Source organism: Ambystoma mexicanum, chromosome 4q (genome assembly GCF_040938575.1).
Source record: "Ambystoma mexicanum isolate Mex_15411 chromosome 4q, UKY_AmexF1_1, whole genome shotgun sequence".
NCBI classification, from domain to species: domain Eukaryota; kingdom Metazoa; phylum Chordata; class Amphibia; order Caudata; family Ambystomatidae; genus Ambystoma; species Ambystoma mexicanum.
The window spans coordinates 1,210,490,928-1,210,512,431 of record NC_090928.1 but is presented as its reverse complement, the minus strand read 5'-3'; the positions used below and the strand labels follow the sequence as shown (position 1 = coordinate 1,210,512,431).

Genomic DNA, 21,504 nt, shown 5'->3' with positions numbered 1-21,504 from the left:
CAAAATATGCAGACAATTCATCACAACAATTTACACACTACAAAAAAATAAAACGGCAAAGTAAAAAGCAAGAAGCAAAACCCCAAAAAGATAGAAAAGAGCGCCTTGAGGCCCATGGGCGTATGGGGCTATCTAAAAATTGAATAGATAGATTTCTGATGTTTGTTAATCTGCTTAGAATTACATGCTGTGCATAGTCCGACATCCAGTGGTAACCGCAGAGGATTGCATCTTGTCTTTCGAGAATCGAAAGGGGACGTTGACGTGGCCGTGCCTGTAACACTATCCCTAATGTGACGTGTAGTGTACCAAATATCCCTCACGCGTCGATGTCCCTCAGATTGTTTTTTTCCGCCCAGATAACTGGTCGCCCTTATGCGCAGTTCGTAAAGAACATTGCTATTGTCCAACTGACCTTTGGTCGAATAATTCTATAAAATAGTTGAGATCAGCCCTTCCGTCCCTTATCTCGACGGCTGTTCCAGTCTCTGCCGAAGACCTGCGAGTACTTCGATGGACAGTGATCCTGTCGGCGTTGCCGACCACGTGGCCGGGCCTTCCGCCGGCCTATACAGTAGGGAGAGTGGGGTCGGGGTGGACATTTCTTTTCAAACTGAAAATGCCTTTCCCTTTCCTTCCTCTTTCCTGTTTGGTCTTAGTCACTCTGTGTACCCTCAGCTATGGAGAGGACTCCATTTAGATTTTGCCCTATTTGTAAGAGCAAATTCCAATGGAAGGATAAGCATAGACGGGGTCACTGGTGCTTGCCCCTCGATCACAAAGAGGAAGGGTGTGCGGCTTGTAAGCTCCTCTTCTCCAAGACCTTAAAGGAGCGTAGGGTAAAACGGTGGGTGGCCTACGGTGTGTCCAAAGCCGAGGTTTCTCCCACTGCCGCTATCACCGAAAGTGATGACGGCGAGAGTGGCTATCAGAAATCCGAACCGGAGGTTGTTGACCTTTCGACGGAACGCTCGCGTTCCGCATCATCTGTGTCAATAGTGTCAGGTTCTCACATGCATCCCATTCTATTGCTTTCCGTTTCAGTTGTTTATACATATTTTTAATCTCACTAACTTCATTCTGGAGGCTCACATTAATAATATTTAAAAAAGGGATAACTGTATTTGTCAGATTATTCATGACATTATTTAGCTTATCCCTCTAGAGTAGGCTTTTTTCAATAATGCTCATCAGGCCTTCTCCTGAGCTATACCCTAACTTAATTTTCACGTATAATTTACAGCATATAATCTTCCACAAAGTGGCAAGTGCTGTAAACCCCAATTCGCACCTCATAGCTTCTATCGGTGTGGAGTTAGCCACCATCAACACTGGTCTCCACAGTTTGCTCTCAATTTTCCCCAAATTCGCCATGTACTTTTCTCCAACTAATTCCATGGCATATAGTGCTCCCGGTACAATACACCTCTTGTGTATTTCTAGAAATCCTTCCATCGAATAGCCCCCCTTTTGCAAATGTGAGATCTTATAACATTCAATTATTTTATCACCTTTAACTCTTATCTCCTGGTGGAGATTATGGCGGAGGAGGAGGGGGGGGGGGGCAGTTCATCATGGGCATGCCCATATACATATATATCTCCACTACCTCAATAGATTTGGTTTCAATATTCCACTTAAAGCTATACTTATCCCCCTTCCTTTCATTTCCCCCGAACTTCATAATCTTTGTTTTTTCTGCATTTATTCTCAGATTATTATCTTTAGCATATACCTGTACTGCGATCAACATCCTCTGTAATCCTATTAGTCTTATCTAGGAGAACAGTGTCATCCGCGTACATTAACCAGCTATTCGCCACTTTACCTACTTTGGGAGCATTGTTATTAATACCTTCAAATCTCTCCCACATATCGGCCACATAAAGATTATACAATACTGGGGAGGTGACAAACCCCTGTTTGAGGCCAATATTAGTGACAATAGGAGAGGAGCCGTAAACCTATGTGAACAGTATGATTTGTGGAACCGGCAACAGTAGGGCACTAGGCACCATTTCATTTCAGGTCTGGACTTATTAATGGTTGGGAACCTACTTCTTGATTACTTAAAGGTGTTTTACTATATTGTTCTACTTGAATACCTACCTGTGTTGATTTGGAATCTACTGCTTTTCTAACTATTAACTTTTTTTAACATACAAGTATTGCTTCTAATTATGCTAACTCCTGCTAAACAACTGCTGCAAGGATAAAGTGTAGGACTTCTTGCCCCCCCCAATAACGCTCCCCCCCCCCTCAATGGTGGAAGTGGAGCGTCGAGCCTTTGGTCGTCGAGTCCTTGTTGGCAACGTGAGCGCTCTTGCGATGCGCGTCGCTGGAAATTTTGGTGTTAGCGCCCTTACTTTTAGAGTGCCCTGTCGCGGAAGCGGTGGCGGGGAGGGCTGACGACCCTTACGGTCGGTGGAAGATGTCGGTGGGCCCTTCGTCCCCGTTGGCGCTATGGCTGTCTTCGTCTTCGACGAATGTGTGCCTGGGGGTATGTGCTTTGGTGTTTTTCTGTGTGCGTCCTTGTCGCCGGGGTGTTCATCCCCATAAGCTGGGCGTGAGCCGGGCGTGAGCCGGGCTTGTCGGGGCCGGGGACGGACGAGGAGGAGCGTGAACGCTCCTTTGAGAGGTCTACAGCCTCCGTAACGGGGGCCGTGTAGTCACTGTCCTCGTCACACTGGGCGGCGGCGGCAGGGGGCGAGGAGTCAGGCCTAGACATGGCGTAGGCTGCCCACCTTTTGACCCTGCGGTCCTTTAGAGTTTTGGGCTTTAGTAATTTACAGGCCGCACAGCCGTCCTCCTGGTGATCGAGGGGTAAGCAACGGTTGCACCTTTTGTGCTTATCCTTCCAGGTATATTTACCCTTGCAAAGCGGGCAAAACCTAAATGGCGTCCTTTCCATAGCTGAGGGTAATAGGTGTGACTACGACCTCGAAAGAGAGGGAGGGGAAAGAGAAAGGCATTCTTAAAGAAAAGAAAGAAAGACCACAAAGCCCCACTCTCCCTACTGTGTATGGCCGGCGAGGGCAGGCCACGTGTTCGGCAGCGCCGAAGGATCTCCTCCGCTCGTCCTTCCGTCGAAGATCTTGCTCGGCGGGGAAACGGCTCTGCGTCGAGGGAGAGATCTACGTTATTGATATTAATAACAAACGACCAAAGGTCGAGAAAGAAACTATTTGGCAATGTCTCTCGAGGAGCTCCGCATAAAGGCGACCAGTAGCTGGGCGGAAAAAAACAATCTGAGGGACCTCGACGCGTGAGGGATTGTGGGTTCAACGCACGTCACTATAGGGATAGTGTTACAGATACGACTTGTCGACGTCCCCTTTTCGACTACGAAAAACAAAATGCAATACTCCGCAGTGACCACTGGATGTCGGACCTATGCACAGCATGTGAATCTAAGCAGATACAACCATCAGAAATGCTTTTACGGTAAGTAATGCATTGTCATTTGCATACTTCTATGTCTAAATTAAATATTTGGAGTGCTCTGCGTTTGTCGCATTATAGCGTTAGAACACTCTCACACCCCTCCTGAGTCTAAGCTTTACTGCTCTGCTACACTACCTTGATTGGTGTTGGCTAGACTTCAGTGTCTTTTTCGGTCAGCATATTAGATTGGCATCTCAGAATCTGCCCCCAGAGTTGATTATGAAAATCCATTTGAACACTTGCCTGCTTAGCTTCTCTGTTTATCAGTCCCTAAGACTGAGTGCCGTTTGGCCTCTGACCCCATTACAAATTCCTTGTTTATTTTACACTGCACACATCACCTTATAGAGATGTGTGGTAGAGATACTTTGTATTCCTTAATCTTTTGTTTTGATTAACCTTATGGTTACTTGCATGATGTGTCCAGGACTAGCTGGTGGCAGCATATATTTTTGCACTGTTTTTTTAACTTCAAGTACATTTTTGCATTTTACTGCAAATTACCATATACTCTAAAATGGCAGTGCCATGAGATTTCACCTTGTCCCTTGGCCACTTTGTATTTTAACCTTCTTCCTGCCCTCTCAGGGCTGGATTTGCCATATATCGTAAGCCCGCTCCGTCTAGTCCCAGTCCACATTCTGGCTAGAGTATGTCTGCTGCTGGGTTTATGTGTTGGCCAGAGCCTGTCCATGATTGGACAGCCCCTACCAGTTTGAATGATGCAGATCCTTGCCATTCGTGGACTTGAAGGCGACTGCAGCTCGAATGTAAGAAAAAAGTATGGCTTGTGCAGCCATTTTTCAGGTAGTCATTGCTGGCAACACCCCTTCAGAGGAGCATCCCGCTGAAGACCTGGAACTTGTCATTGCAGCCAACCAGCATTGTCTTCATCAACCTTCTCAGTGAAGCAATTCTCGTTTTTCTGATATTCGAAGGGCCTCATTGATGCTTCAACCACTGGACCGATGGAAGAAACCAGTCTCGGCCGCTGTTCGTGGGTTCTGCTCTTGAAAGCCAAGAGATGTGTCCCGAGGATGTATGTTAAAAAAACGTATCCCAAAAGACCGAATTACAAAATCACGGAGCCCACTTGCCCACATTTTGTAATTTGATCTTTTGAGATTTTGCCTGTGTCCCCTGCACTGCCTTTAATGTATGCGGGGGACACCCCTGCATCCCATAATACTGAACTGGCGGAGTGGGGGACACTTCCGCTCCCCTGTTCGGTATTGTGGGCAAAAGATCTAATCTACTATGCTGAATGCACACTAAACGTGCATTCCGCATTTTAGATTCAATCTTTTCGTTTATTACCGTGTCCGGTTGGCAATCTTCCAATTGCCATGCTGAGTTGGGACTTGAGACTCTGTAGACCCTTCACTAGTCAATAAAGAGGGCTTCCTCTGCATTTGCAGCTCTCCAGTACGAAGAGGGGCCTTGCAAGACCAGCTTTTTGGTTTTTGCCATGAGTGCCGTCTTGCAGTGTTTGATTGTGTTGGTCCTCACTCTCTACTGACTGCATCGTTCCCTGGGGGTCCTCACATGTCGGGAGGCAGGTGAAGGTGGTCCTTTGTTCATCGTGCAAAGGCCCTCCATTGGTCCAGTGTCACAAACCGTCTAGTCAAAGCGTTGATCCACCCACTCGCTGGATCCAATTCCGAAGCAGAAAGTGACCTTTGCATCAGCGATCCCTGGGCCTCTTCTGAACGAACCAAGACCACGTGTTCCTGACAAAATCAGAGTACAAAGGGTAACATAACTGTTTACAGCCCTCACCTCCATAAGGCTTAATGGGTACAAATTCCTAAGGTATTGGAATTAAGAGATGACCCCCTAAGGACTTTGCTTCCTTTGTTTTTTTACCTCATGGCACACTTGCATCTGCCTGTTGGCTTTGCCAAACTTGTTCAACCTACTCATGATCCTATCGCCCTGCAAAGGGTTCATTTGGGACTTGGGCCTTTCTTGGCACTAGGCCCAATCTCTTGTAGCAAGGAAAGGACTAAAGTGTAGGGCCATATTTCAAGAAGACTGTGTATAATGCTTTCCTTCCCTTTAATTATTACTGGTTTACAATATGGTTTATTACTTAGCTTTGTTTTTCTTCATTTACTTTACCATATTGCAATGCTCTATGGTCCCATTTAACTGTTCTAAAAGTAAAGTGTTGGTATGCTCTGGCAACAGAGCACCAAGATGAATGTATATATGTTAATAGGGTATTTGTATTAGTTTACTTACCTGCGATTTTAATTGATTAATTGATAAGAGTCTGTTCAAGGCCTAATAGATTGAATTGTATTTGTATTCAATCTGCCTAACTTGAATTAAGAGTACTATGTGTGTGCTTAACTGAACCCATCACCACATTCATGCTCTCCTAAGGCCAAGCTTTACTGCTCAATCACCCTACCCTGAATTAGTTCGGCTAGACTTAAGTATTCTTTCCTGTTCACCAGAATAGGGGGGCCTCTCGGAATCCGCCCACAGGGCTGCTTCTGAAAATCCATTTTAACAGTGCTCTTTTGCAAGAGCACCCCATTGTAAATGCATTTCTGATGTTTGTTAATCTGCTTAGAATCACATGCTGTGCATAGGTCCGACATCCAGTGGTCACTGCGGAGTATTGCATTTTGTTTTTCGTAGTCGAAAAGGGGACGTCGACCAGGCGTGTCTGAAACACTATCCCTATAGTGACGTGCGTTGTACCCACAATCCCTCACGCGTCGAGGTCCCTCAGATTGTTTTTTTCCGCCCAGCTTCTGGTCGCCTTCACGCGGAGCTCCTCGAGAGACATTGCAACCCTCGACCTTTGGTCGTTTCTTCTACGAAGATTAATACAGCACTCCCTCGACGCAGTTGTAGCTGTTCTCCGCCGAGCAAAATCATCGACGGAGGGTCGAGCGGAGGAAATCTTCGGCGCTGCCGAACACGTGGCCTGGCCTCGCTGGCCACATACAGTAGGGAGAGTGGGGTCGTGGGACATCTCTGGGTCTTTCTGAGAATGCCTTTCCCTTTCCCCTTCCTTTCCCTGGGGGTGTTTATCGCGATTTATTGCCTCTGCTATGGAGAGGACACCATTTAGGTTTTGCCCACTTTGTAAAGGCAAATTCACTTGGAAGGACAAGCACTCACGGTGTAACCGCTGCTTGCCCCTCGATCACAAAGAGGAAGGGTGCGCGGCTTGTCGGCTTCTAAAGCCTAAAACCCTAAAAGACCGTAGGGTTAAAAGGTGGGCGGCCTACGCGATGTCGAAGGCCGAAGGTTCACCCGCCGCTGCTACCACCGACAGTGACGAGGAACGCGATGACACGACCTCCGCCACGGAAGTCGAAACCCCCTCTAAGGAGCGCTTACGCGCTTCGTCGTCTGTCCCCGGCCCCGACGGGCTCGGCTCACGCCCTGCTTATGGGGATGAACACCCCGGCGACACTGACGCACACAAAGATTCACATAAAGATAAGCACACAACCCACGGCTCTTCTTCGTCTAAGTCGAAGAGAGCTTCGGCGCCCAAGGAGACGCAGGTTCCACCGGCGGCCTCCTCGGACCGTTCGGGTTTGAAGCCCCTCTCGCAACCGCAGCCGCGACCTGCGACTGGGCTTTCGGCAAACAAGGGCGCCACCACCAAACCATCGGCCGGTGCGCATCAACAGAAGGCGCAGACCGCCGTACAGCGCTCGATACCCATGGCGTCGAAAACTCAAGCTTCCGCCGACAAACTAGTCGCCGACAAGAAAGTCGCCGATAGCTTAGCAAGGATCGTTGTAGCCGACGCCCAAAAGCGTACGCCGAAAATTTCGTTGAGCGTTACGCATAGATCAAAGGATACGCCGAAAACACCCGAAGGAAAGCAGGGACTACCCCCTTCAGTCAGGGAGTCTCCCGACACACCTGAGGGTTTTGAGGAGGGCGACGGGACACTTTCCTCGACGCTTTGGGAGAGGTCGAGCCATTTCGAGGTAGACAACTCGAGTTTTCCCCCGCTAGACCGCTCTGGGGTACCCCATGAAACTATGGAAAGACTCCACCTCTGTATGGAGAGGATGGAAAAGTTTATGAGTACCCAAGCCGCTCTAACTCACAAAAGAACTAGAGAAGGGCCTCAAGAGGACCCCAGAGCCAAAAAACAGAGGCTGGTCGATCCCCTGCTGGACACAGCCTCAGACTTCCAAGATGTATATGACCTCACTGGGGAGGAACAATACTTCGAGGAAGAAGATGATTTCATGGAGGAGGAATGTCTAGAAGACAGAACAGACATTATAGAAGAGGGCTTCGGGACTAGCCCAGGAGAAGGACCTTCGCACCCCTGGCAATCACCATCAGTGTGTTCCGACACTGATGCCCTAAATCTAACTCCTCCGGACAATTCTCCAGTTAGGAACACGTCTCCAATTGACGATCAGCCTACTTTCAATGCACTGTTGCGCAGAGCAGCAGCGCATTTCGAACTGGACACAGGAGAACTCTCTCCAGAATTAGACTTTGTAGAAAGAGTCATTAAAGAAAAACCCCCGGTCAGCCAGACCATTCCACTCCTCGCTTCAGTTAAAAGGAGGATCACCCCTTCGCTGTCCACTCCCGCATTGATCAGAGGGGTCAATCCACGGATTGAAAAACTTTTCGCTCCTTCACCCTCAGACCCGCTCTACATTAGGGGACATTCCATACCGGACTCCCTAGTAGTATCTAATACTAGAAAGAGGGCAGGGGTACCACTTTCCACCAGTGAGGCACCCCCTGACAAGGAGGGCAAAAGGCTATATGCCCTTGCAAAAAGAGTTACTTCCTCGGCTGCCTTCTCAGCAAGAATTGCCAACAACAATTCCTTGCTTGCGAGCTACGCAGACGCGCAGTGGGCCAAACTGCGCAAAGACGCCGAGGAAGCACCGGAGCCTTTACGTACACGCCTACTGTCAACTATTGGCGAAGGAACACAGGTGAACCAGAGCATTGTAAAGAACTCTCTGGACGCGGCAGAAACAGCAGGACGTTCCCTGGTACAAGGAATACTCCTAAAGCGCCATGTATGGCTGCGCAACTCAGGCTTTAAACCGGAGACACAGGCGTCTTTAATAAATAAACCTGTCGAGGACGCTAACCTCTTCGGAAAAGCGGTAGATGAAGCCCTAGAGATGGCCAAAAAAGAGTTCGACACCATCAAGACTCTTGACCAGATCTCTAAGCCCGCTACCAGACGCGGCTATGGCAACAAGCGCTTTTTTCGTGGCCAACGGCAACAACAACAAAGTCAACATCAGCAATACTCGGCCACCAATTACCAAGCCAATAGTGGCCAGTACAGCCAAAGAGGCCAACGCCGGGGCAAAGGGAGAGGTCGGGGATCCACCCCCAGAGGCTCCCAAGCCCCCAACAACTCCAAGTGACGCGAAGATTCGCGTCCCCTCCCATGCAACACCGGTCGGGGGCCGGATAACTTCCTTGCATGGGAGGAGATAACGTCAGACCGTTGGGTACTTTCCACCGTAGCCCACGGATACTGTATCGAATTCAACAGTTCCCCATCCTACAAACCCCCGAGGGGACGGCGGTTGACGCCGGAACATCTTGCCATCCTTCTCCAAGAAGTACAACAACTGCTGGAAAAAGGAGCCATAGAGGTCGTGCCTCTATCTCAGGTAACGGAAGGTATTTATTCAGTGTACTTCCTTGTACCCAAAAAGGATCTAACCATGCGCCCTGTATTAGATCTGCGCCCAGCGAACAAGTTTATCAAACCCCAAAAGTTTCGTATGGTGACCTTACAGGAGGTGATCCCGCTGCTTTCGCAGAGAGATTACATGACAACATTGGACATGAAAGATGCATACTTTCATATTTCAATGTTGCCAGCGCACAGAAAATACCTAAGGTTCATGATAGAGGGCAAACACTACCAGTTCAAGGTGCTACCCTTCGGTATAGCTTCAGCACCAAGGGTATTCACAAAGGTACTGGCAGTGGCTGCGGCCCACCTGCGCAGGTTGTCCATCCCAGTTTACCCTTACCTCGACGACTGGCTCATAACAGGGGATTCCTACGAAACATGTTTCTCCAATACCCAAAAGACGGTAGACCTTTTGTTCCAGCTGGGCTTCTCCATCAACGAAAAGAAGTCCAGTCTAGACCCCAGTCAAATCAAACAATTCCTAGGGGCTCTAATTCAAACAAGGGACGGCCTTGTCTTCCCCTCCAAAGAGAGGGTCCAAAACATGCTGTTTCAGATCCCCCAATATGTGACCGGACGAGAGGTGACGGTACGCAAAGCAATGCGCTTGCTGGGAATGATGGCGTCGTGTATTTATTTGGTACCTCACGCGCGCCTGCGCATGCGCCCAATGCAAGAGTGGCTCAACAGCCAGTGGTGTCAGGCCAGCGGACAATGGGAAGATCTAGTGGTGGTCTCGCAGGCCTTGGTTCTCTCGCTACGGTGGTGGACAAAGGGGAACATGGAAAAAGGAAAACCCTTTGCCACACCCGCGGCGGAAGCCACTCTAACCACAGACGCATCCCTCACAGGATGGGGTGCTCACCTATCCCATCAGACTGCTCACGGAGTGTGGACTCCGAACGTAGCATCCAAACACATCAATCTACTGGAGCTACTAGCGGTATTCAAGGCGCTAAAAGCCTTCCAAGAACACCTACAAGGCAAGACAGTAATGGTCCTTACGGACAGCACTACAGCCATGTACTACATCAACAAGCAGGGGGGCACCCACTCTCCAGGCTTGTCCAAACTGTCCCAGAATATATGGAAGTGGGCTCTCAAACAGGACATGTTCCTACTGTCACTACATGTACCCGGGGAACTCAATATGCTGGCAGACAGACTCAGCAGAGATTTCCCCCTGCCCGAAGAGTACGAATGGCGTCTGCACGAAGACATCGTCTTCGACGTCTTCACACGATGGGGATTCCCAGAAATAGACCTGTTCGCAACCCTGGAGAACTCTCAATGCCTAAGTTACGCCTCCAGGTACCCCCAGAACCAATCCAAGGGGAACGGTCTATCGATGCAATGGTCAGGGAAATTTGTTTACGCTTTTCCCCCGACTCCCCTTCTCAACAAGGTGGTGCACAAGATGCACCAGGAACAAGTGACCATGATACTAGTGGCCCCTATGTGGGCACGACAACCATGGTTCGCTCACTTGATGGAGATGTCTCTATCTCCCCCAGTAAAACTCCCCTGCCCGTACAACATGCTGTCTCAGAACAAGGGCAGGACTCTGCACCCATGCCCCCAGAACATGAACTTAGCAGCTTGGCTCCTGAGGTCATAGAGTTCGGACATCTACAACTCCCGCAAAGATGCATGGACATCCTCAGGGAAGCCAGAAAACCGAACACTCGCCACTGCTATTCTAGCAAGTGGAAAAGATTTGTCATCTGGTGCAGGAGTAAAAGCATCAACCCTATTGACTGCTCTCCCACACATGTAATACTATACCTGACCCATCTCTTGGATTCAGGCCTAGTGTTTAACTCCATTAAAGTCCACCTAGCGGCACTTTCTGCATACACCACTTCCCAACTCAAAGTGTCGTGGTGGAGGATCCCAGTTATAAAGGCATTCATGGAGGGAGTAAAAAGAATACACCCCCCGATAGCTGACCCTGCTCCCGGATGGGACCTTAATGTGGTACTTACCAGACTCATGGCCTCTCCATTCGAACCCATGCACAAAGCATCCCTTAAACACCTCACTCTTAAGACTGCTTTTTTAATAGCTATCACCTCCATCAGGAGAGTAAGTGAACTTCAGGCTCTTTCTATTCTAGACCCCTTTGTTACAGTTCACAGAGATAAAGTGGTTCTACGCACTCACCCTAGGTTTGCTCCGAAATTTATTTCTAAATTCCACGTAAACCAGTCTATAGAACTACCAACGTTCTTTCAGAATCCTTCCAATTTGGGAGAAAGGACTCTGCACACACTTGATGTACGCAGGGCGGTCATGTTCTACATGGAAAGAACCAGACCATTGAGGAAGACTAATCAGTTCTTCGTCTCGGTGGCAGCAGGAAGAGAAGGAGATGCGGTTTCAAAATCCACTATTTCTAGATGGATTGTTCAATGCATCACTCTCTGCTATACTCTTGCTAAGAGAGAACTACCCTTTAAGCCAAGAGCACACTCTATTCGAGGCACGGGGGCATCCATAGCATTCATTGCAAATGTTCCCCTTGAGTCCATCTGCAAAGCGGCGACCTGGAGGTCTGTGCACACCTTTACAAAACACTACTGTCTAGATACACACTCTAGATCTGACTCCCAGGTGGGACAGGCAGTATTACGACACCTTTTCTCTACTGTTCCTTCTCATAACCCACCGCCAACTCCGGGTACTGCTCGCTAGTCTATGCACAGCATGTGATTCTAAGCAGATTAACAAACATCAGAAGAGAATGCATTACTTACCGTAAAAGCATTTCTGATGGTTGTATCTGCTTAGATTCACATGCGCCCACCCTTCCTCCCCGCTCGGATGGAAGGAACATAGACTTCCTTTATATATATCTCTCTCTCTTTCTGTACTCACTCACGTCTAGAAGGCTCCCTCAGGGCAGAAAAAATACAAACAGAGGGACCTCGACGCGTGAGGGATTGTGGGTACAACGCACGTCACTATAGGGATAGTGTTTCAGACACGCCTGGTCGACGTCCCCTTTTCGACTACGAAAAACAAAATGCAATACTCCGCAGTGACCACTGGATGTCGGACCTATGCACAGCATGTGAATCTAAGCAGATACAACCATCAGAAATGCTTTTACGGTAAGTAATGCATTCTCATATGTGCATAGTGTGGATTTAGTGGTTTTACTTGCCTTTTATTTTCATTGCGAAGAGTTTGTTTCAACACCTTATACATATCACTAGATTGTTATACATAATCTAAATTAAGTTGAATGCTCTCTGCTGTATTCGTCATTGAACCATTGACTTCTCCCACGTCCCCCTAAGTCTAGGCCTTAATTTCACATATCTTAATAGTTTGGCTAGACTTCAGTGTCTTTTCCTGCTTACCAGAGTAACGTGTCTTCCCTAAATTTGCACACAGGGCTCATTTTGAAAATCCATCTTTACAACTTAAGGCATACATTGAATTTTCAACTGAACTCTTGCCTCTTACGGGTTCCTCATCTATGATATCTTTCTCCCAGTGCCAGCTGCTCTTCGGAAACCTTTTCACTGCTAGGGTGAAGGGGCCGCTAGGGGACCCTCGCGTAGTGGAAACAAGGCAAATCACCACATACGAACTGATGCGCCAGACACAAGGTTGTATTCCCAAAAGCTAGGGTTTATTGCAAAGCAAATAGTCTCAGTTGGCCAACTCGGTCTCACGCCCCGCGACGTGTGTCTCCAGACCTCGAGTGACGCAAGAGAGCAAATAATGTACATCAGTTACATATATACAAAATGGACATCTTACAATCAGTCATGACATGTTTAACACCGCCCATTGTATAGATTCTTTGTACTGGTTTTGATGATTGACAATTTCGACGAATACGACACCTTCAAACATCTATCTAGCAACAATATACAATATTGCAAGTCTAGAGACATATTTCTTTGTTGAACAGAACACAGTGCTTCTGTTCTTGCGAGCAAGCTGCATACGGGGGAAGAGTCATATTCCAGGCCTTGCTATCTCCTATTTGCTATTCGTGTCCTGGGAGTCAGCACGCTCGACTGGGATTAGGAAAGGGGGGGCGTAAGGAAAGCATAATTCAAGTCTTTAGCTGTTCCTTTCTAGCATTTCTACCATAATAACGAGACTGGCTGGCATCAGTGAAATGATTAAATGCTGTGTTGCTCTCCTCCAAGGCTACATGAGGGAGGGGATTGGGCATTCCTCTCTGTGGCTGCTTACGCTATGTTTCAACGAATAACTCCCAGCCTCGCGGCCTTGCTCTTTCGCGTTGAACAACAATGTAACAATGAAGCAGAATAAGCAGAATAGGCTTTCGGCTAAGCAGTTTTGAACAAAAAGCAATGAGCGAACGTTGGGGAACAAAATGGCGATTCTTGCTACATTAAAATGGACGCACATTGGTCAAACTTATGAGTCTGTATTTCTGACGTTCAGTGCATGAGACGGTTGGTCTTCGGCCAATACGATACATTGCCATAGATCGTGAGAGGTATCTATTTTTCTGGACTGACAAACCCTCCTTTTGGCCGATTGCCAAACGCCTCATCCATACATTGCTGCATCCTCTGATGATGTGTCTGAAGTATCTGAATTTGAACCTGAATCTTGCATGCTACTATATGCGTGTTCATTCCCACCAATATTTATGGCCATGAATTCTTTTATTGTTTTCTTTTCATGAGTATCTTTATGGTCCTGGCCATATGTTTGTTTTTGGGTTGCCATATGCATACACTCTTCACTTATCTCAGTGCAAACTAGGGGCAGACAGTGTATGCAACAACAGCAAGTCATAAATATTCCGAACACCACTACTAGTATTGCAATTAACTTCCATCCCCAAGCACGTAATATCTCCCAGAACCAGGACCCCGCCTCCCAGTTCCCATTCATGGTATGGAGTTCAGAGCTCAGGACGTGTAACTTTCTTATCGCTTCAAAAATCGTAGGGGAGGAGTCATTTACGAATACGCTGCACGCTGATCCCACGATTTTGCAAACTCCCCACGATCAACCAGGATTACATCAAGAGCCATTCTATTTTGCAGCGTCACTAACCTAATTCCTTTTTCTTCCAACGTCATGTTGTATAGTATATCTGTTGTTATGTTTATTGTACTCTCTAATACTCTGGATAGTTGCCTTATGTTATAGGAATGTATTGCTTGGGTCAAAAATGGTACGAATGATTTTGCTAAGTCTTCTGTTCTTAAAGCATCTTCTGTGCTGCTTCGCGGCCTAGATCTGGATAACCTGGCTACATCTGCTGTCTCCAAGAGGAACACTCCTGGGAACAGTAGACCCAAATAACATGTGCCTCCCCAGTTTCAGGGTAACCAAGGATACGCTTTTTCTCCGCATATAAAATAAACGGGATCACCTACATACACTGGTTCTACTTCTCTTTTGAGAACCGCTGTATTCATGCACCCAGTAAACGTTCCTACTGAATAGGAGCCTTTCTTCTTTAGGCAAAAAGGGACAGTTTGTGGGCTATAATTCACTGTATAGGAAGGGGGCATTGCATCTTTATTTTCTTCTGCTCTCACACGGAACGTGATTACTGATGTTTTGGATGGTGGAGACAATCTATCTCGTCGTACAGGTTTAGGAGTAGATTTTTGGATTATCATTTGTGCTTTATGAAATATAGAACAGCCTACGGGTCTCATAATTATCTCCTCAAATTCATTCATGTTTGTTTTATCTAATTGACCTGTATCACTTTTATTCCATTTACCACAAAATAATGCACTTAGCGATGCACTGCATGCAGAACTTAGTGGTAGTTGCTGCACATACCAACCTATTCCCTTTCCAGCATGTTGTGGTAAATGGGCGCATATCCAGCAATTATTTTTCTTCAAAACTGCATGTGTCATGTTCATTATAAGCAGTAATGTATTTTCCCATATCCTTCTCTGTGCCTCTCCTCCATTGGGGACAAGGTGTAAGTAATTACATGGACCGGGCTTTCAGTAGTAGAAATATTAATTACTGGCAAGAGCATATTTAATGGGTGCGTTGCTTCCACGTACCATAATATCAACGCTGTTATTATTGGTGCTAACATACTCATGACACACAACTATCGTTAAGATCAGCATACAGTTTTTCCAACAATGTGTTTTTTCTAACCTTTCAGTCCTTATACCTAATTTGTTATCAGCAGTGGTGCAGGAGGAGGCTAAAGCTGGTTCTGGCATTCTCTCTCTCACAGTCCTTCTTCTGCATTGGTCGTCGTGAATATCTCTCCTTGTGGCACTCGTCCGAATGTCAATAGTTCATTCTGCCAGTTCTTAGCAGCCTGGATTTCTTACTCGTTAGGCAAGATTATGCATTTGCATATTTGCTCAAAAGAACTCCAGAGCAGTTTATCAATTGCCTTTGTACCATGTGCGCCCCGCTTGTTCGCTCGGGTTCCGGACACATGGATTGTTATGATCGCACAGAGGAGCCGCGAGTCTTGAGCTTCCCGATTTGCACAACTCTCACGCTTCTCTCCTCTAGACCTCCAGTTCCCTCTCCATCCGTGATGGGAACCAGAGGCAATGATGAAAAGATCAATGAAATGCAGATTCGATCACTCCTTCTTTCAAAGCCGTAGATTGTACCGTTTAGCTCCAGGTACAGTGTGGTCTGTGCACTCCCAGACTCAAACTCGGAGTCCTGCGGCGCGGTGACAGGTGGCTGTGGACGCCGCAGTGGTGATGCAGATTTCGTTTCAGGCTGTGGCACAATGGCAGATGCTTGTGGGCGCCAAAGTGGGACACGCTTTGTATCGGCCAGCAGGGATGCAGATTCTGCTGGCCAATGTTGGGGCACTCGTTGCCCTTCATCCTTTATAGCAATCTTTCCAGGCTTTGCTTCAAGCTTCACTTCAGGATTAGGCAGATCCTGTAGTTAGGGACTGGCAACAGTTTCTTTCGTTTCTGGAGCTGCTGTTTCTTTCTGGTCGTCTCGATCAGGCAAGTCTTTCAGCGGCGGTAGGATCTTTTTGGCATGCGTGGCATGAATCCATGCCTTCCTCCCATCCACTCGGATCGCTGTTTGTGTTGCCAGAAGTACTTGATAGGGGCCACGCCATCTGGGTGCTAACAATGATTTTCGTTCAAAGTTCTTGAGTAGCACCCAGTCTCCTGGCTCCAGCGCGTGCCCCGGACCAGTATACCTCACGGGTAGAGCCTCCTGCACCTGCTGATGAATCAAACGCAGTTTTTGTATTAAAAGTCCACAATAAGTACTAAGCACAGGATGCTCGACTTCGCAAAGCCGCTTAGGCAGTGGTGCACACCAAACATTCGCCGGCCTCCCCATGACAATTTCATACGGGGAGAGCCCAGTCCTTGCCTGTACTGATGTGCGCATGCACAATAGCGCTAATGGTAATTCCTCCACTGAACTTAACTTACTTCCTGCACATATCTTACTAATCTTAGCTTTTAAAATTCCGTTGTGACGTTCAATTAAGACCGGCCGACAACGGATGTCTGGAACAAAGGAACCGCTTATCGATCTGGAGACCTGCGCAAATCTGTAATATCACTGCGCCCACAAAGTGTGGACCGTTATCTGACGATATGACACGGGGCAGGCCAAAACGGGAAAAGTATTCTTTTAACATTATTTTTGCCGTGCTCATTGCAGTGTCTTAAAGGATATGCTTCGACCCATTTGCTAAATGCACATATCACCACTAGGACATATTTCAAGTTTTGGCATCTCTCCATCTCTATGAAATCAAAATGGATTACCTCAAAAGGCATAGAGGGAGGGCCAAAACTGCCTGTTGGAGTCACTGTTCCCTTCCCCACATTGTGTTTAGACACGTGATGCAGTTCTGAACCAACCTTTCTGCATTCTTATTTGTTTACATTCTCCCATACCGTGGCTAGGTGCTGGATAATTTTTTTGCCACAAATGTGAGTAGGGCTGTGGGCCATTGTGACCATTGCAATTACATAGGAATTTGGCAACATCCAGTTTTTAGTTCCCTTGTCCACCCAGCAACCCTCCAAATCTAATTCAGCAGAGCCCTCAGCCCACCCTTGTATCTCATCAGCAGTAGCTTCGGCCTGCATTTCTTTGACAGTGGTAATGCCATCTTCTATCATGCAAGGCATTTCCTCAGACTGTACTGTCATCATTTTGGTATTAAAATCAGTGGCAGTTTGTTTCGCAATCCTGTCTGCAAATGCATTTCCCTCTCCCACTTTACATTTCACTTTTTTATGCGCCAGTAATCGTACAATCAAAGGGCAATGTTGAATTCTGGCCCCATGTGATGTCAAGAAACCCCTCTCAGCCCAAAGTCGGCCAATGTTATGAACTACGCCAAAGGCGTACTTGCTGTCAGTATAAATGTTCACGCTCAGATTCTCAGAAATCTCACAGGCTCTGGTGAAGGCTATTATCTCTGCGGCTTGTGCCGAGTTGTAGGGGATTGTTTTGCTTTCTACAATGCTTTCTAGGGTAGTGATAGCATAGGCGGCAGTTAATGTGCCATCAGGTAGTTTAAAACAGGAGCCGTCACAAAATAACTCTCCCTCTGGCTCTTTCTGTGGGGTGTCGCTTAAATGAATTCTCCCCTTCGTTTCTTCCTCAGTAACCATTAAACAATCATGGGGAGGTGATTCATTGTCACCATGTTCTTCCGTGGGTAGTGCCATTAATTCTGCAGGATTCAAATCGCTACACCTCATAATTTGGATATGGGGCGCGGATGATTTCATATCTAGTCAGTCTAGCAGAGGTGAGGTGTTGCGTCTGTGTTCTATTTGATAGAACGTCTATGGCATGTGGCACCATCAAAATTAAAGGGCGCCCCAATACCATCCCTTCCGTTTGTTTCACTGACGCAGCAGCCGCAGCAACAGCTCGCAAACATCGTGGCAGTGTGCGCGCTACAGGGTCCAGCGCGGAAGAAAAATAGCCGCATGGCCTATTTCTTCGACCTTGTTCCTGTGTCAAAACAGCCAATACACATAATTCACTTTCACATATAAACAGTCTAAAAATCTTCTCATAATTTGGTGTGCCCAATACTGGAGCAGAACATAATGCAGTTTTCAATAAATCAAATGGTCTCTGACATTCTTCATTCCACTGCAAAGGCATCACAGCATCCTTTTTCGTCAATGCCACCATTGGCTTTACAATCAACGCAAAGTTTCCAATCCACTGCCGGCAATAAGAAGCCATGCCTATTATGGCTCTGACTCCTTTGTGTTTTTGGAATAGGCATACCAGAAATACTCTGTGCGCTCTGGCGTTAGTCTTCTCCCTTCTTTCGAAAGTAGGTAACCCATATAAGCCACCTCCTTTCGATTATATTGAAACTTCTTCAAGCTTGCTTTATGGCCATGTGCTGCTAGGTGTGACAATAATAACAGTGCTCTTTTTACAAATCTCCTCTCTATCTGCCGCTATTAGCAAATCGTCTATGTATTGTAATAGCAAAAAACCTGCTGGCAACTCTAGCATATCTAGTTGTTCCTTCAATGCCCTGCTGTAAATTCTCGGACTTTCCCTGTATCCTTGTGGACTGCGCGTGAATGTGAATGACCGTCCTCTTAATGTGAACGCGAACCAATATCTACTGTCATTGTCCACTGGAATGCTAAAGAAAGCATTCTTTAAGTCATTCACGCTAAAGTATTCTGCTGATGCAGGTATCATTGTCAAAATCGTTGTGACGTCTGGCACTCAGGGAAATTGAGGGTCAACTACCTTGTTTAACGCATGCAGATCAATTATGAAACGGTAGGGTACCTCATTATCTCCTTTCTTATATACCGGAAGAAAGGGGCTGTTACATGTACTACCCGTAATCTCCTCAATTGCTCCTAATTTCGCCAAATCTGAAACAATACTTTTCAATCCTTTCTCTCCATCTGCTGAAATGTTATACTGTGGAATAGGGTTGTAACGGTACACCGGTATATCGGTGTAAATATTGTGCGCTTCCTCATTTAACTGTCAAAACCTTCACTTTGTTAAAACCGGTTTACCGTATTGCTCCAAGCTGCTGTTGCCAACTTGTGTGCTTTTCAATTTGTATGGGGCTGCAGAGAGTAAGAGCAGCATGGCTTGCTCTCACACCCTGGGGGGGGGGGGTGCGTATGCTTAGGCTGCCTCGCTTGGCAGAGGTGTGTGAAGCCACTGTTCAAAGCAGCTTCTAACATTGTCGAGTCCCTCCACCTCACACGTGGATAAAGATCAGTCTGCTTTGCCCGAATCGTGCTCGCGCTGCTGCCGCTGCTACATTATTAGCACTCTACCTAGAACAACAAACGGAGCAAAGCTGGCGACCTGCTGGTGGAGGGGGCTCTTCATGAATGCACAAGACACCAGTACAGGGGAGGCCCGCGCCAAACTGGACTTGTATGGCAAATCTACCAGCAAGGTATTTTGATTGTAACTCCTTCATTTGAAAGCATAAACACTTTTTGTTTGTAATCTTCCAGACACTTATCTGATCGTCTATTCAGCCCGTTTTATAATGTGCATTTGGCACGGCCTTGTCTGTCACAAGGAGGAGGAGGAGAGGGGGTTAGGGGGAGTGGAGCTCACACTTATTCATGGTAGGCCGTTGTAAAACATTTTTTTCTTTTTCTCCCTTTTGTTTGCATGAAGTGTAGAAAAGAGTTGCGATAGACAGAGGTCTGGAGCCTGCCAGCCTGTTGCTAACAATCTCCAATTAGCAGGCACCTAAATGTATCGATTTTGCCCGGGAACACTAGACATGCTGGTAGTACACAAAATTAAAGGTCCTGTAGCACTGGGCAGAGAGCGCACTTTACAAGAGCTCTCCTCGAGTGACACGTGCAGGGCTGAGGTGCTAGGAAAAGTGGACAGTGGAGTCTCCCGAAGCGTCCTTTCCAAGGCATGCCTGTCGGTAGTAAGTAAATCGCCCCCTGCCATGCTCTGCGTGAGGATTTGCAGAGTGCAACTAGGGTCCTCTCCGTGGTAAACCAAAGAGGAGTTGTGCTTTCCATCCGCCCTTATCCTCACCTCAGCACACAGCACTGGACTCCTGTCAATTGGACAGGACAAAGGCTGGACTCACTAGGTATCCTGGATGGGGTGAGAGGGCTTTGCTCTGTGCTATTGTAATTTGTGTGGCACCCCCAAGTCCATTGGCACAAGCTCAAATCTCATAGTATTTCTTACTTGGCTCTAAATGCACATTGAATGTTCTTTTATTTTCACCTCTCACTCTCATACTCTCATCGGCTGCATTATAAGCAGCAATTCTCTATTCAACCACGGGGTTGACTGCCGTGTTCGTTTCTTTTGGGGTTTCCATTGAGGTGACTTTGCTATAGCTTATGCATTGGTAGAAATATTTCCTCTGGTTAATTGGTCGGGTTTGTGAAGAGTTGTAGTTTGTGTTAAAACTATCTTTTTTGATCAGCTCATGTAAGAATTCATCTGATATTGCTGGGCTGAGGCTTGAACTCGTGTTGTCATTTCACATGGTGGGGAGTGCATATTTATGAAGGGAGCGTATGGCTCTAATTCATAAAACTGCTTCACAATCACCGATGGAGCACCGCACAAAGTGACAACCCGTACAAGGTCATGAACACAGAATGGATGATGCGAGAATTCATGCAACTTGTGAGTGTTCCTTTCATAAGGGTATCTAGTGCGTTCACCAGCCTTGGTAGTGTTAGGGCGGTGCTGTGGATCAAACAGTGTGTGGCCATCACATCCAGGCTGCTAGATGGGTTGCCAGCCCAAGAAACCACCTCACAAAAGTGCCAAGTCTGAGGGGCGTGTATATTTATTGGCAAATTATAGATGCTTCTTGGCATGAAGGGCAACTGTTGGATGTTCAAATATGTTTAGGCAAAGTGCTTAAAATAAATAGTATACTTTTGCTTAATGGGTTTTATTTGGTGCAATGCAAACGCGTGTTTCACACGTCGATTATTTACTTATTTATTTCCAGGCACATTTGAATCTGTTTTTACTCGGGTCGATGCACCCATACCAAACTGGCAGTCACTGATAAATCTTTGATGCCAATCACCTACCTTTTAATTCAACAATAGATTCTGTATACAGCATTGAATACGTGCTTATTGCCTGCTTGCTGAGTGTCTCGTTTGTCAAGTGATCTTATCAAAAATGCTTAGCATGTATTTAAGGTTTTACGTCATTGAACTTGTATATTGCTTGCTGATTTCTATTTTAAACCATCATATTTTTAAATGTAATGTTACCCTCGACCTTAGCATTTCAGTTTTTAGTTTAAAAAAACACAAGCATATTTCTGCTAAGGATTTCTCTAAAGCGCTTGCTTCTGCAGACAGTTCCAGACATTAAGGCACGTGACACGCTGTTAGTGACATACATCTGATGAGAGGCAGCAATACTAAAAC

At 46.7% G+C, this 21,504-nt stretch overlaps 1 protein-coding gene across 1 annotated transcript in view; it reads left to right on the top strand.

Annotated features, from left to right (window-relative positions):
* The window catches only part of CMTR1 (cap methyltransferase 1), a 2,036,190-nt gene that overhangs the window by 837,727 nt on the left and 1,176,959 nt on the right, over window positions 1–21,504 (top strand). The window lies entirely within an intron of this gene.